Source organism: Corvus moneduloides, chromosome 2, assembly GCF_009650955.1.
Source record: "Corvus moneduloides isolate bCorMon1 chromosome 2, bCorMon1.pri, whole genome shotgun sequence".
Taxonomy (NCBI): domain Eukaryota; kingdom Metazoa; phylum Chordata; class Aves; order Passeriformes; family Corvidae; genus Corvus; species Corvus moneduloides.
The window spans coordinates 16,955,043-16,971,893 of record NC_045477.1 but is presented as its reverse complement, the minus strand read 5'-3'; positions in this window follow the sequence as shown (position 1 = coordinate 16,971,893).

Below are 16,851 nucleotides of genomic sequence, written 5' to 3'. Positions count from 1 at the left end.
GATCAGAGAGGTCTCTAAGAGCCTGCTGCTTCGGCCTGTGCTGAAAGAACTGCAGCCCATCACTCTTCTGCTGGTGTCCAGATGAGAAATGGCCATTATATTTTTCATATGCTCTGTTTTAAAAGAAATGGCAGAAGGTGGTTTACCTCTTTAGAATTTTATTTTGCTGACAAGATGATCCCTCTCTCTGCACCCTAGTTCCCTGCAGACACCATCTCCAGGTGATCTGAAGTAGATCTACCTTTTTCCCTGAAGCTCAGGACTGAACATTCTCTTTCTGAGATGTAGGAGAGAACTGGTATTTTCTCTCTTCTGTATCCTCTCTAGATGAAGTTGTGAGCACAGCTGGAATTAATGCAGAGCTCATGAGAAGTTTCCATGGAAGCTGTGGCATTAAACCCCTCCATCCTTTGATGGCATCCTTAAACCCTTGCACTTTTGCTGGGACCCTATGAAATCAGAATGAAGCAGCAGCCTGTATGTGGAGAAGGAATTCGAGACATTAAGTGAAGGGCGGATTAAGATTAAATGGACCCCAGATCCACCCGAATATTACCCCACAAGAAGAAAAACTCACCTGTCTCACAGGTTTTTCTCTTTTCTCCCCAAGAGAACTGTAATCACCAAAAGTGTACTGTTAGGAGCTTAATACATGAACCACAGGGTGAAATTATGGTTGGTTTAAATAATCTGATGGTCAGATCTGCTGGGTCTGCTCCAGCTCCAATGTACCCCACCGTCAAAAGGGTTGATCTGTGGGGAGCCCTTTGTACAGAAGAATTTCTTACAATGAGGATGGTGAAACACTGGCAGAGATTGCCCAGGGAGGTGGTAGATGCTCCATCCTTGGAAAAATTCAAGGTCAGGTTGGACAAAGCTCTGAGCAGCCTGGTCTAGTGAAAGATGGCCCTGCTTATTGCCATGGAGTTTGGTCTAGATGCTTTTAGAAGTCTCTTCCAACCCAACCCGTTCTATGAATCTATGACCCCAAAAGGCTAAGTAAGGATACATCTGCCCATGTCTAGGGGGAAAAAGATGTTAAATTAGTAGGTCATGCTCCAAAGGAAAATGTTGTTGGCTTTTTTCCTTCTTTCTCTTCCTCTTTCAATTGGGTTCTACACGGCCTGTGGTTGGTCTCCACATAAAATCTATTCCTAGATGCTTTCATAAACTGTTTTCTCTCCCCCACCAGTGATTTCCAGTTGTTCAGGATATCAGCTCTGTTCCTGGGAGCACTGTGCCTTGTGAGGTTATAGCTCTGGATGCATTTGACTAATGGAACACACAAATGATTCCCACCTGCAAAAGTAGGATGTGATAAAAGATGTGCCACTTGTCACCTGCAAACTTGTGATCCAGATATCAAAGAACCCTGGAAAAGTTTGGATCAGGCTTCTTTGCAGCTGTCAGCTGCCTTTGTAATTGCCTATACCTACAGTTTTTCTCTCAATAGGCTGGAGCAGTGGGAAAATTCTGAGCTGCATCTGAACATCCTGGACTGGGCTCGAGTTGCACTGCAAATTCTGGTTCTGTTGGCGGTTCAGCCATTTGGTGGTACGCAGGTCATTAGTAAACTTTCTGGTGTGCTGTGTTGTAACATAATCACTCTTTTCTTTTTCCATTTTTTTCTTTTTTCTTTCCTTTTTCCCTTCCCTTCCCTTCCCTTCCCTTCCCTTCCCTTCCCTTCCCTTCCCCTTTTGTAGACACACAACCAATTTTATATGCTAAAAAAGAGAAAGAAAAGAATAAAAGAAAAAAAAAGTGGCTTCATCCCAGGGAAGCAACAGAAATGATAATGACTTACAGAGCCATGAACCATCAGAGCAATACATCCGAGGCAGAGGAGCCTAAAAGAAATAAAGTCCAGTCTACAATAGCCATGGGTGTTGGAAGTAAATGATAGTACCAACCTGAGAGAGAGATCCCATAACTAAAAAATAGCATCTGATGTTGACTGTGTGAAGAGTTCCCAGGGAAAGAACACTAGATACCTTTGCAAAGCTGGGTGTGCTGCTGGTTGCACCTCCCAGGATTCCAGCCCTGGTCCAGGGTACGTTGATGCAATATTTTATGCCAGGGGGCTTGTTCTGCTCCCACACCAGGTGCTGCAGCCCCATTAGGCTCCGCATTGTGGGGGTCTGAGAGTCGTGGTGGCCCCTCAAACCCTGCAAATAGCTGAACCACATTAGCACCTAAAGGTATCACTGAATCTAGCTCTCCCTCATAGGTTTTGATGTTCAGTCCCATTTCATGGCAGCATGTGGTTTTGTTTCCATCTGTTTATTATGGTGTCTGCTCTGTTGTGAAAAGGAGCTGGGTCTTCAACTGATGGTCCCAGAATTTTAAAAAGAGAGATCTGATTACTTTTAAACTTTATTTTAACATTATGCAACTTCCCATTGGCATCATTAAAGACAGCCTCGTACCACTTAGCTGTGTTTTAAACACAACTTTTTCTTGGGAGAATGAAGATGAGTTGGTTCCATGAGAAGCCTCAAGGACACATCAACTCTAATTATATCAAAGGGATCAAGTATCAACAGTGAAGAACAAGGATCTCTTACTTGATACCAGCACCTTGTACCTGGAGACAGTTCTGTTGCAAACAGACCTAACTGCCTGACTGGATTTGCAAAGTAACCTTGTTCCCCTTTTAAAAGTGCAAAAACAAAGGGAAAAAAGTCAGCATTGCATAAACTTCTCCTTGTTCCTCTAGCTCTGAGTGGCAAAGGTTGCACAGACTTGAGCAGCACAGGGTCAGACCTGGAGGGAGCACCAGAGGCTGAAGTGTCCTTTGCATTTTCTCCTTTCATTGCCTGGTCTGTCTCAGTGGCTTCATCCCACCAGGTTGTCTGTTCTCAGAACCAAAACTGTCACTGCAATATTATATTTTTTTAAATTTTTGTTTGTCACAGTATTTCTGTCACAGCCCAGAAGCAGCATGAATGGGGTGTGTTCAGCCTCAGCACTAGAAGGAATTGACGGGGGCTGGAGGGTCCTCTCTTCACTGGATGTGGCTTTACATTGCTCCCTGAGAGTACCCAGAAGAGAAACATTTAATCCACCAAAATAAAAGTAAAATTAATGACCCCACTCACATCAGTTTTGGAAAGAAATTCACATGCACGCAAAACCTTCTGAGAATGGTGTTTTCCATCTAGCTCTCCATACAGTCATAACTGACTAAACTACTTTATACACCCTTGGATTCTGGCCCAGAAAATGTGTGGTTTCTTAAAATGATTGTATATACATAAACATACTACTTTATACCAGCCAATACCTTCTGAAATGTAGGTGGCCAGAAATTGGCTGATCTGTTCCTATTACATATTTTAAAAATGAGCTGACATTCAGATATAAATTCTGTATAAGCTTCATGACGTCTTAGTACCAATAATGAAAGGGAATGTCAACAACTGCTTAGTTGCTAATATGGGCTAGAGATAATAAGGAAGGTGGCTGGGCAAATTGCATTTCTAGGAAATTTTGTCAATTATACAAAAATGGAAGGGCTTGGGGGAAAAAAAAATCTTGATTCTTTTCATGAAAGAAGTAGGTACTCTGAGGTTGAAAGGAAATTTGAAAATGGATGTATAGGGTCCTAATTTACTTTAATATTTCCTGTGTAAAGTCTTAAAGTTAAAGATTGATTTTTCCAATAAACATTACAAGCATAACGACATGGAGGTATGATCACAGATCATGTACCAGATGGAGAGCTATGGAAAAAGAGCTACTGCTCTTAGAATGAGTTTCGTCTTTCTTTTTTTTCCTCAGGGAAACCTGCATTAGTTTGAAAGAAAGGGATCAGATCTGAAGCATGTAGTAAGAAAGACTCCAATTATTAAAGTATGAATAAAAATGGAAGAATTTGGCCCCAAACCAAACTCAGTTAGGAAAAGAATACACATTTATCAAATATAATTGAAATTTCAAGGAGATTTCTGATACACAAATTGCATTTATAATTTGGTCCCAGCATCATAAATTGTGTAATCATAAAGTCTGAGTCAAAACTTTTGTTTTCCCTACCAAAGGAAGTATAGTTTTCACTGAAATGAAAACTACTTTCAGAGTCCTGACTTCAACACAATCACAAGTTAAAACTAAGCAGGCACATTCAGACAACATCCAGGGTCTGTGTGTCTGCACCTTCATGGAAAATAACATTTTGACCTTGTTTTGCATCATTTTTCATGGGGCAAGCACTCTTTTCACACAAAAAAATGAACACTAAGGACTCTTAAACGTTGGATTTCAAATTAAATTGGGTGGTTCTCTTGAACTCAGTCTTTTTTGAGGGGATAGATGATTTTCTTTCTGGTGCATTTTTGTGTGCGTTTGCATGTTCAGATTTCAGGAAGTGGAAACTAACAAAATAAAAGGCCATCCCTTCAAAGCAGAAAAGTAAGTTCTCACTTCTGATTTTTACCCTACACATGGATCATAGAATCCTAGATCATAGATTCCTAGAATAGTTTGGTTTGGAAGAGGCCTTAAAGATCATCTCATTCCACCCCCCTGCCATGAAAAGGGACACCTTCCACTAGACCAGGTTGCTCCAAGCCTCATCTTGGGGCAGCATGGGGCAGCCACAGCTTCTCTAGGCAACCTGTGCCAGGGCCTCACCACCCTCACAGCCAAAAATTTCTTCCCAATATCCCATCTAACCCTGTCCTCTGTCAGTGGGAAGCCATTCCCCCTTGTCCTGTCCCTCCAGGCCCTTGTCCAAAGTCCCTCTCCAGCTCTCTTGGAGCCCCTTTAGGCACTGACTGGGGCTCTAAGAATGATTTATCACAGAATGATAAATGCCTTAGAGAGAAATCCTGTTTTCTGTCTGCCTTCTCCCTTTATGAGCAAGCAATTTGAGATGGAGCAACAAAACCAAGGGCAGAAAATGGGTAGGCAGTTGGAGCAGAGCCATCACTCAACACTCCCTTGGTCACTACCACGAACTGAGGATCAGTGTCTGTCCCTGATTTCAGTTTTTCTGGACTAAGAGTGTTTGCAAATACATCCCTGTGTTTCTGAATTTATTTCATGACAGCTTCTGCCACAACATGTGTTCCCTGTAGGAATAATTATCTGTGTTCCTGGGTACATGCAGCAGGATATATTTTTGCTTCTGCTGTCATGTGAGTCCCTGATCACTCCCACCCCGTTACAGTTGTGCCTGTAACTTTGACACCTTCTCTCTGGGGTGTGGAGAAGAACACCTTTTTTCCCAAACCCATACAGCTTGGTAAGGAGACCTGATTGTTTCTGGAGAAGAATGGGCATGCATTAGGACTCACTGATACTTTGGCTCATCATCAGCTGTGCCAAGGACACTGAGCTACCCCAGGGATGCTGCACCTGTCGTCAACCCAATGCTATCCTGCTGGGCAGAAGAGACCCTTCACTGAGGACGTTTTCATGGTACATCTGACAGATTGACTTTCCTAAAATGACCCAGGTTCATGCAGCACCTGCTCTCCTGCCTATTGTATTCAGAGCACATCTCTCTACGTATCTTTTGGCTTTTGTTGGGATAAGCGTGTAAAATGACATCTCCACCTCATGTCAACTCATTCCACCCCCTCCAACATGGAAGCAAAGGCAGTTGTTGGACAAGCCAAGAGCATGAACCTCCTCAAAAGAGGAGAGGACTCAAAGGGAAAAACGGTGAAAATGTATATTGTTTCCAGTGAGCTAAGACAATATTTAAAACTCAACAATGGAACCTGACTCCTTCTGAAAACCTCCAAAGAACTTAAAAATAGGAATCTGCTCTCTCTCCCCCTCTCTGCACCACATACTCTGAAGTGCATAACAATGGAAACTCTGTTCCTATGTGTTCCCCTACAAATGACCCCTGGAAACCATCGACTGCTTCCTGTAGGCTTCTGCCATCATTCCTTCCCTGGTAATACCTGCATCTGCTTCCAGATCTGTAATCACATTTCTTTAACCAAGTTGTGAAGTAGGATTTACGTGACTCCATTTAGATTTCGTCGCTTGGCAATAAGGAGATAGTTATTTCAAATTAGAAACTAGGAACATGAGATTCTGATCTAAGAAATAATCTAGTATCTAATAATATGTGCCTGGCTATAGGTGATAATTTAAGATGAGTTTATGGAGCCCCTGTAATTACATTTTCTATGTGTGCTTTTTTGTGGTCACCAGGTAACTGCAAAGAGATTACATGAATATTTATGCTTGGCAGGTTAGACACTGTTGATACACAGGATTAGCATCATTTTTTCCCCCTTGTAATTATTTGTGCTAATATCTGGGACTTATATCAGGATAAAGGCACCTCACTAGCCGAAAATACCACTAATTCCATGCTTCTTACCTAAAGCATCAGTTTGGACAGCACTGAAACACAGCACTTGTGTTTTGAAACACAAATACTTTTCCTTTCTCTGTGATATATCCAGGATAGTTTATATGCCTTTCTTAGAGGTTGTGCTATGTTGGATCTTGTCTGCCAAACTGTTCTGGTTTGGCCAAATTTAGAAATATATCCTCTGAGAGAAGGCACAACCACCCCTCCCCTACCAGGTTCGGGAAAAATAAATTTTCCTCGAAGGAAAGTGAAGGAGATAAAACTATTTATTTAACAAACACACGGGAAAGGAAAATAATGCTAAATAATAAAATCTTTCGCTGTGGAGGAAAAACCTGGGAAAATGTTAGACTCCTCCCTCTGGTCTCCTTGGGGCTGGGGCTTGGCCCAGGGCCAGGCCCTCTGTGCCCGGTGGAAAGTCCTCCTGATGTGCTCTGATGTTAAAGCAATCAAGCAGTCCAGTAGTAAAGGGAGAAAATCCGAAATTCCAGGGAAGGAAAAATTCAACTCTCAGTCTCTCTCCAGAGGAAAAGCAGCTGAACCACTGGCCAAAAAAAAACTATCCTGGGAGCAGCCAGCTGGGTGCTTCCTCCCTCCCCTGCCGCAGCTGGGAAACAAATTGCTATCTGTGTGTGACCTTGAACAAGCTGCAAACGGCTTTGAAAAAGTTTTGCTCAGTTTTTTCCTTCCCCCTCTCAGGCTCAGTTTAGGGGCATAGAAAGGCACAGGAATTAATTTCTGGGCATAGGCAGCGATATGGGATACACGTCATAAGGTCACCCCAAGACACAAACCTATAAACCTTTTTGTATGTGCGTGCATGTGTATGGACACAGCAGTGGTTTAACCAGCTTCTATTGGGTACTATAAATACAAAAATGATGTGGACACAGGAACAAGTCACAGAAGCAAGGGTGTGAAACTGCAGGGTATCATACTGCCCACATCCATGCCCTTAACCCTGTGGGAAGTGTGAGCTAATAGGAGATGAACTCATGCCCCTTAATGAGAAAGACCAGAGCTAACTCACTTTCTCCAGGGCATGGGAGGATGTGCACCGTGCTATCCCACAGACCAGCCCATGCCCTCACCAAATCCATCACTATTGCTATGCAGGTCCCCAGCTGACATCAGTGTGGAGGCACATTCTCAGATATTTACATGAACTTGTGGGTAGGGTGGACCTTTTGGTCCATCAGGGTATCTGATTTCTGCTCACCCTAAATGTGCTAATAGCAGAGCAAGGACACTTTGGAGAAGAGAGAGCCTGAAGAGGGCCCTTCTGCCTGGCTCCCACTCATTTGAATGAGCATCGAGTGGCTGCTGGGATGTTTTGAGAGCAAGGACATGATGCCCCAGGGCTGTCACTTCTGTCCCTCCCTGCTTAGTCTCATCAGGTGGTGAGACCCAAACCATCTAGCTTACCCCTTCAGTTGGGGGTTTTCCTCCACAGATCCCCTCTTTTGGGAACATATTTTGCGAACACTGCAAAAATTACCATCTTGCAAAGCCACTCAAATGCTGACCTGCTCTAGCGGGTTGGCTTTGTAACCGGGCAGAAACACCAGTTTAGTGTAGTGGTTTGGCCCAAAATACTCATTACTGTTTATCTTCTGTGAGATAAGAATTAGGAGAAACGCAAAGCAGGCACCAAACTTGAAAGAATATAAAGAAGTTTATTAGCGGACCTAAAAGAAGGGGAAAAAAAAAATTATACCACACCTTCAGAACTCTCCTCCTCCCCACCACCTTCCTCCCTTCTCCCACTGACAATGTAAAAAGACAACCCTTAAGATGTTCAGTCTGTTTACCATTTCCATAATAACCTTGTTCAGTCTATTTAGGAAGAAGAGTCTCTCTTGCTCATGCTATGAAAACATTATCACAATGAGACAGCCGCCCACTTCCAAATAACTTTGTTCAGTCCATTTAGGAAGCGGAGTCTCTCTGCTCGCATGCGAGTCCCTTCCCCCGACTTGCAGCTTTTCCCACAACTGCTTTTGAGGGTCCACTCTTGAAGTTTTTGGGGTACAATTTTAAGGTTGAGCCGTTCAGAAACAAAAGTTCTCTTCACCCATCTCTGGGAGCATTTCATCTCTAAGAACAGAGGCCCTTCTCCTTCCCTGGGAGCAAAGGGTCATCCTCATCTTCATTGTTAGGACTGTCTCTGGGAGCATCTCTAGGAACTGAGGTTTCTCCTTTCCCATTTGGAGCAAAAGTCCTCATCTGGTCCATCTCTCCCTGTCCAAACTTCTCATGAAATTACAGCTGCATCAGCATCTGCCTATCTCAGCGCAGGTGCTTTTGCTTACGAGTTGAACACTCCACCCCCCATATCTTCATGGAATTACAACGGGATACTCTGATATATCATAGCTTCACAACAGACTTTCAGCTTTAAGCATCTCCTCTTTCTCTTCCCTCAGATTTTCAGCTCTTCACAGCAATAAAAGGGTTAATCTCACCTCAGCCTTACAGCTGGAATTTTGCTTATCAAAGTGGAGAGGGGGGAGAGCCTAGCTGCTCCGGCTGCCCACGGCAAGGCAGTGGGGGGGGGGGGGGGTTGGGGTGTTCCACGGATGGAACAGGCCCTTGGCTTCAGGATGGCCAGCAGGGCCTGGGCCGCGCCCACTGACCCCCACACGGGCCCCGCAGCCACCTGTCCCAGCGCCGGAAACGAGACAGAGCTGGGGGGCAGTCTGTCTATTCTTAAGTGTGTATCACAGAGGCGGTCACAATTTTAAGTGGCTTAAAGAATTGTCCATATTCTAACTGGCCAGCTGATAGGTTCTGTCAGGTCATGGGGAAACTGTAAGCACTCCTTTGCAAGGACATCACATCCGGGACTATGCTTGCTAACTCATGACACCTGCCCTCTGCCTCCCACTGCCGTCACTGCTGGGTATCTACTAAGAGTCACAGAAGGCAGGAGAGGACAGAGAAGGGAAACTTGAAGAGAGCAGTGCTGGAGGGAACCATCAGATTGGTTGCTAATCATAAAAAAAAGCTCATCCACCAACCAATCTGGTCTCTTTCCTGGAGTTAACATTGCCCAAGTACTACGTGAGTTCAGTGAGAATTTCTATTAGTAATGAATCTGATTTTCTTCTCAGCATCCCTTTACTGAATATGATCACAATCCCTTAAATTAGGAATAAACAACCCAACTGTGTTCTCAGGACAGGAATGAAGGGAACGGTGATCAAACAAGTCTGGAAAGCAATTACCCCCAGATCTGACACTGTGGCAGCAGAGCCCACTCAAGACTCTACACATCATGCGCATTCACTGTTATCATGACCCAGGTTTAATAACTCCAAGCTTATACAGGGATTTGGTGGCCAGTGATTTCAGAAATTACTTTTATTTTGCCAGCTTTTGTGAGCAGGCTGCTGTTTGCATCTGAAAATGATCCCTTGTGAAACATGGATCTGTGAAGTGAGCAATGGGGCTGAATGCTTGGGATCTGATTTATTTCTTTAGTCTCTGCATGGAGCTTTCAGAGTGTGGAAACCTGCACCAAAGAAGGAGGAAATTATTTGAAGGGAGTCTGCTTTCAAGTAGAAAAGAAATAATTTGCTGAATGTTTTAGATACTGTTGATGTTCTCAAATTTAAGGCATGAAAAGAAACCTTTTTTAACAGCATAGCTGTGAGCAGGACCCATCTCTTTGATCTCTGTCTGCACACAGTAGGGTGGTGTCCATGAATTACAAGGAAATGTAATGCACTGTCATTCTTAAATAAAAACACACTAGCTAATTAAATTGAGACCCCGGTGACCAAGTGATTGGTCTGCAGGTTCGGAAATTTCTATCCTGCAGTTCTCTTCAGCGTGGGGTAAGTCACTTAACCTCTGTGTTTCCCAGTCCTCCTCCCCATAGCCTCTCTCTACTGATGAAAAATTAAGTATGATTTACACAGAGTGGTATGAACGTATTTTCCTCATCCTTCAGAACTTGGGCTCTGACATTAATCAGACCTGCACTCCCTGACATAGCATATGGTTAACCTCCACATGTCGTCTGTCAGCCAGGCTGCTGTCTGGGCTGGCTGCTCCAAGGGTCTCTGTTGCTCGTCGTGGAGTCAAAGGTTTGGAGACACAAACATTGGAGTGTGGGGATATCTTGGATTACAATGTAAGGTGTAACCAAAGTATACATCCTACCACCATCTACATTACCTCCTTATGAGCTGTTAAAATGGGTGGAACAGTGTTTCTTTATCTTCACCCTGACGCAACCATGATAACTCCCTCAGGGAAGCAGCAACCAGTCTGAGAGGGCCATCTCTGCTAATGGACCATCAAGGACTCCCCAGAATGACTCACAGAATGCCATCACCACATTATGAAATTCCCTGCCCTGGGGGAAGTACCAAACAATCCTGCCTGTATATAATTTGGGGCTTGGGACACCACAATACCCAGAGGGCAAGAGCTCTTGACAGCCACCACTGGATCTCCAGAGAAGGACCAGACCTTTCCACAGGATCACTGCTTCAACAAGGCTATATCCATCCTCCAACGGCACTGTAGCCACCATTTAATCGGACTGCTACCACTACCCTGACAAAGAGGGTGTCAGGCTGTACTCCAGCTTTGTCAGTTTAAGCGAGTGTTCCTGTACTATTGTAATTTTCCTATTAAATTGTAGCTCTGACTTGAAATCTCTCAAAGGTATTTTGTAGATACAAAAATGCTGCTAGCAAGGATTTTCTTGCTATTTTCTAAGTCCGTGAGAGACTTTTCTCTCTCACAGAAGAGGTAGCAGAGTTATGTAAACAATCAAACCACCTGCAACCTTGGAAAGTCTTGTTTAGGGTACAGTAGAAAAATATTTTGACAATGGATGTTTCAGGATTCTAGCCAATCACCCCCAAGGGGTGGCTGATCCTTGTCTATTACAGGTGGTGAAGGGGGGTCAGCAGCTCTGACCCAGGAAGAGATGACCGGTCCAGGGAGATGGTCCCGAAAGGAATCGCCTTCCCGAGGCCCAGTGTCTTCCCTCAGCTGCTGGCAGGGGGGGCCCTTGCAGAGGCTGTCAGCTCTTTAGTGATTATCAGCTCGTGATTCCAGCTCAGCTCTGCAGGGCAGCCTCCAGGCCAAGCCAGACCAGAGAGAGAGATGAGAGGCTCGTGTGGCTGGTTCCGCATGGAAGGTAGCTTTATTGTGTGTCCCCTCTGGTGAAGGGGAGAGCCAGGGACGAGAATCCTCTCTGGGAGAGGCCCCAGAGATCTTGCTTTTATAGGGATACAGGGGATCAGCAAAGGACCAATGGATTACAGAGGATCTGGGATGGGTACTGGCCAATGGGTTGCGAAGAAATCTGCATAGTGTCTCCCAAAGGATTGTAGATCTGCCTTTCCTCGCTGTGACCAATGTGGTTGTCTTTCCAGGGAGTCCTGCTGGGAGATTGCTCAATCTCCTTATCTCAGCAGATGTCCCTCCAGGGCAGTGGCTGGGCATACCCCACACTTGTCCAATTAGACTATGAAGAAAAAAGTCTATAGAAGAGTTTGTAAAATAATTAAATCAATCAATCTTGCTGCACAATTCCTGCCTGCTGGATCTTCTCTCCTCCTCCTCCCTACGGCTGCGGGACACGGTGATATACCCTAGGGCCTAGGCCTGTGCTAATAGTATTTGTGTGGGAATTTCTCCTCCTGGTTTACCTTCAAACTAACACAAGGGGTTCAAGCAGGGAGCATGGTCCCATGAGACATTGGGAAACAGTTATTCTCTCATTCTTCAACTCCCACACTGTGATGGGGCAGCCAGAACTTCCCAAAACAACATCTACTTGTCCAGGACCTTCATATAAGAAATATTTACACCACTGAGCATTAGCCTAACTTATTGTCGCGGGTTGGCTTTGTAACCGGGCAGAAACACCAGTTTAGTGTAGTGGTTTGGCCCAAAATACTCATTACTGTTTATCTTCTGTGAGATAAGAATTAGGAGAAACGCAAAGCAGGCACCAAACTTGAAAGAATATAAAGAAGTTTATTAGCGGACCTAAAAGAAGGGGAAAAAAAAAATTATACCACACCTTCAGAACTCTCCTCCTCCCCACCACCTTCCTCCCTTCTCCCACTGACAATGTAAAAAGACAACCCTTAAGATGTTCAGTCTGTTTACCATTTCCATAATAACCTTGTTCAGTCTATTTAGGAAGAAGAGTCTCTCTTGCTCATGCTATGAAAACATTATCACAATGAGACAGCCGCCCACTTCCAAATAACTTTGTTCAGTCCATTTAGGAAGCGGAGTCTCTCTGCTCGCATGCGAGTCCCTTCCCCCGACTTGCAGCTTTTCCCACAACTGCTTTTGAGGGTCCACTCTTGAAGTTTTTGGGGTACAATTTTAAGGTTGAGCCGTTCAGAAACAAAAGTTCTCTTCACCCATCTCTGGGAGCATTTCATCTCTAAGAACAGAGGCCCTTCTCCTTCCCTGGGAGCAAAGGGTCATCCTCATCTTCATTGTTAGGACTATCTCTGGGAGCATCTCTAGGAACTGAGGTTTCTCCTTTCCCATTTGGAGCAAAAGTCCTCATCTGGTCCATCTCTCCCTGTCCAAACTTCTCATGAAATTACAGCTGCATCAGCATCTGCCTATCTCAGCGCAGGTGCTTTTGCTAACAAGTTGAACATTCCACCCCCCATATCTTCCCATATCTTCATGGAATTACAATGGGATACTCTGATATATCATAGCTTCACAACAGACTTTCAGCTTTAAGCATCTCCTCTTTCTCTTCCCTCAGATTTTCAGCTCTTCACAGCAATAAAAGGGTTAATCTCACCTTTGCCTTGCAGCTGTGTGGCTTATCAGTGTTGGTCACCTGACCTCTGCCAGACAGCGGTGCCACTTTGCTGAAATCTTGGCTGCAGTGGTGGGGGGTTGTTCCGAGTCGCTCTGGCTGCCCACAGCCCTGCTGGGGGGGGTCATCCTGGAGCCCCGCAGCCACCTGTCCCAGCGCCAGAAATGAGAGAGAGACCTTGGGGGGAGTTTGTCTATTCTTAAGTGTGTATCACAGAGGCGGTCACAATTTTAAGTGGCTTAAAGAATTGTCCATATTCAAACTGGCCATCTGATAGGTCATGGGAGGGGGAAGCTGTAAGCACCCCTTGGCACGGACATCACTTCTGAGACTCAGCTTGCTAACGTATGACACTTATTCTGGACGTATCAGATCAACAGCACATGCATATGTGATGGCCAGCAGTACTCTGGAAGACACAGCTTTAGGTAGGCTGCTCAATGTCTGGAAATCCAGCAGATCATTTATAAAAGTGGTAGGTCATCATTAAAAAAAACCAAAATGAGAAGAGCAGTATCTTGATCATGGAATGAGCAAACTACCTCAGCAAGGAACAGAATAAGAGATTATACACAAAGCAGTAGAATGATAGATTAGCAGTGAGACAACAGATAACAAGTAAAACAGAGCAATAGAGCAGGTTAAAAGCAGTTGGCCATGAAATTCATGAAGGGGGAGCTGTCCAAGGCTGGTTTTTGCCATTGCAGTTGTACCAAGCTGGCTGGTAAAAGCTGAGTATGCACCAAAACTCATGCAGTTTCCAGGCACAGGAAATGCCTTTTCACCTGTGAAAATGTTTCCCTGTTGGATGGAGAACTAGAGTTTGCCCATGGAAGAAGCTGTCCTCAAGCTCTGGTAAGCTCTGAAGGGCAAGGTCAGATTTCAGTGTCAACCCAAGAGGCATCTATAAAATGCTCTTGATCCACATTCAAATCACAGGTTTTTGGGAGCTGATATTTTTGTCTTTTATTCCCAGCAGCTTCTGTGAAGGCCAAGACATTACACTGATAAATGACTTTCAATCATACAAAATCAGATCAGTTTGTAAGAGCCTTGGGGTCAACCCGACCTGCTTATTTAGTGATCTCAGCACAAGAACCCTGGACTTTCTAAAGGACATGAGACTTGCTTGGTTTGGACTGTGGCTGCTCTAGGATCTTACTGGTCACTGGTGAAATTTTCAGTAAGTGATTCAGGCTTCGTTGTAGAGGTCTATCTTTTTTCCATGGGTTCAGGAGAAATCCCAGTGCAGCTACACTCCAAAAGTAGGTCCCTCATTTAGGTTGGATGCTCCTCTGTGTCAGTGAATACAGACTGCCAACCTCTAACACTCTTCTTAGCCTCACTGGGTGCTTGGATAAAATGCAGTGTCAAACGCTCATTAGAAATAAATGGGATACCTCAAAAATGGGATACCTCAGAAAACTTAATTCCTCAGAAGTCTGAGATAAGTAATTGCAATTTCTCATGTTACATTTCGGCCAATAACTTTCATCCCATCACTGGGCATGTCCAAGGAGACTCCACCTGTCTTCTCTGCATCATTCCAGCAGGGACAGGTTGCTGCCAAGAGCGATAAAATTGCCCTTTGGCTTCACCAAATCAGAGAATCATTTAGGCTGAAAAATGCCTCTAAGATCATTGAGTCCAACCATTTTCCCAGTACCGCCAGGTCCACCACTAACCTGTGTCCCCAAATGCTACATGTACATGGCCTTTAAATCCCTCCGGACATGGGGACTCCACCACTGTCCTGGCCAGTCTGTTCTGGGGCTTGAGAGCCCTTTTGGGGAAGAAATTTTCCCTAGTATCTAATTTAAACCCCCCCTGGAGCAACTTGAGGGTATTTCTTTTTGTTCTGTCACTTGCTACTGAAGAGACCAACTGCCACCTCGCCATAAACTTCTTTCAGGGAGCTGTAGAGAGCAGAAGGTACTCCCTGAGCCTCCTTTTCTCCAGGCTGAGCCTCCCACTTTCCTCAGCTGCTTATCATCATACTTGTGCTCTAGACCCTTCCCCCAGCGTCATGATACTGGGCAGTACCTGGATAAAGTGCTGGGCACACTGGAGGTTTTCCCTGGTCACTGCTCCATGGTAGAGCTTTGTGGACTGATTTGGTGGCCTTTTCTTCTGCATCAATCCTTTTCACATGCCACTGAAATCACAAGTGTGAAAACAACATGCTTAATAATTTTGAGCTCTGAGACATCATCAGTCCAGGTTTTTTTTCTCCATCCAGTGGTGCAAAACCAGAGACACTCTGGCAGAGATGATAGCCCCCCATGTAAATGAGATGGGCGTCTGGCATGCTGGTTTGCATTATCAAGTTTCCTTGCACATAGCCTGATTTTATTAATTTTTGGAGCAATATGTGCAGGACTATATTCACTGAAATAATTTTAAGTGGCTTTTTAAAGCAAACAAATACAGGATTGCAGCTCTTTCTCCTCTGCTGTCTCATCTCTAGCTGACAGCTTGTTCCAGCAGGAAAGTAGGACCCCACAAGGACTGTGCTTTACCACTGTGTATCAAAACAAACATAAAAAGAGACCCGGCCACTAACCTGAAGCAGCTTCATTTACTCCATATAGTGCTGTCTTTTAAAGGGAACCTCCTGACCTGCTGTGGCTGACTCTTTCTTCCCTGCCAGAGCATTTCATGAGTAAAATCGAGGACCTTCTGAGCAGGCTCTGCTTGATTCACTCCCTGTGCACAAAGTGACTTTGTACTGCATGCAAGTGTTCTGTTTGCCAGCCCTACCTTCCCCTTAGAGCATCAAGCACCCTGTGGTGTCCCTTGGGGCAGTGCTACAAGCTGGAAAGGTCCGCTTTGCCGTTGGAATCCAATGGATGCTGAGAAGCCACCAAGTAAAACCATGATGGGGAATTACCACAGTTCATATACAGATTCTGAACACCAAGTCTTGCTGGAAATCATAGAATAGTGTAGGTTAGAAGGAAACTTTAAAGTTCATCTTGTTCCAGCCCCCTGCCATGGGCAAGGACCCCTTCCACTAGACCAGGTTGCTCCAAGGCACGTCCAAGCTGGCCTGGGACACTTCCAGGGATGGGGCAGATACAGCTTCTCTGGGCAACCTGTGCCAGATGATTACCACCCTCATTGTAAAAAACCTCTTCATTATATCCAATTTAATATTCTAATCTTCTTCCTTATATCTAGTCTAAATTGACCATCTTTAAGTTTAAAATCATTGCTTGTTCTAGGACACCAGTCTCATGTCCAAAGTCCCTCTCCAGCTCTCTTGGAGCCCTGTTAAGCACTTGAAGGGGCTCTCAGTTCTCCTCAGAACCTTCTCTTCTCCAGGCTGAACATCCCCAGCTCTCCCAGCCTGTCTTCAGAGCAGAGGAGCTCCAGCCCTTGGAGCATCTTTCTGGCCTCCTCTGGACTCATTCCAGCAGCCTTATGTCCTTCTGATGTCGGATCCCAGAGCTGGACACAGTACTCCTCAAAGCACCCATCAAAGCCCAAATATCTCAGGTGTTTCCCCTGCAGGCATTTTCCCGCTTGAGTTAACAAAACTCTTCAGTCATAATACCCTGGGGGCATGTCGTTGGGGAACATTGGCATTTGCAGAGCCATGCCTCCACCACAGAGGAGTTTGCAGCCATCTCCTGGACCACAGAATGGCAAGACCCTCCATGAACCTGAGAATGGAGTTAGAGGCTTGGCCGCC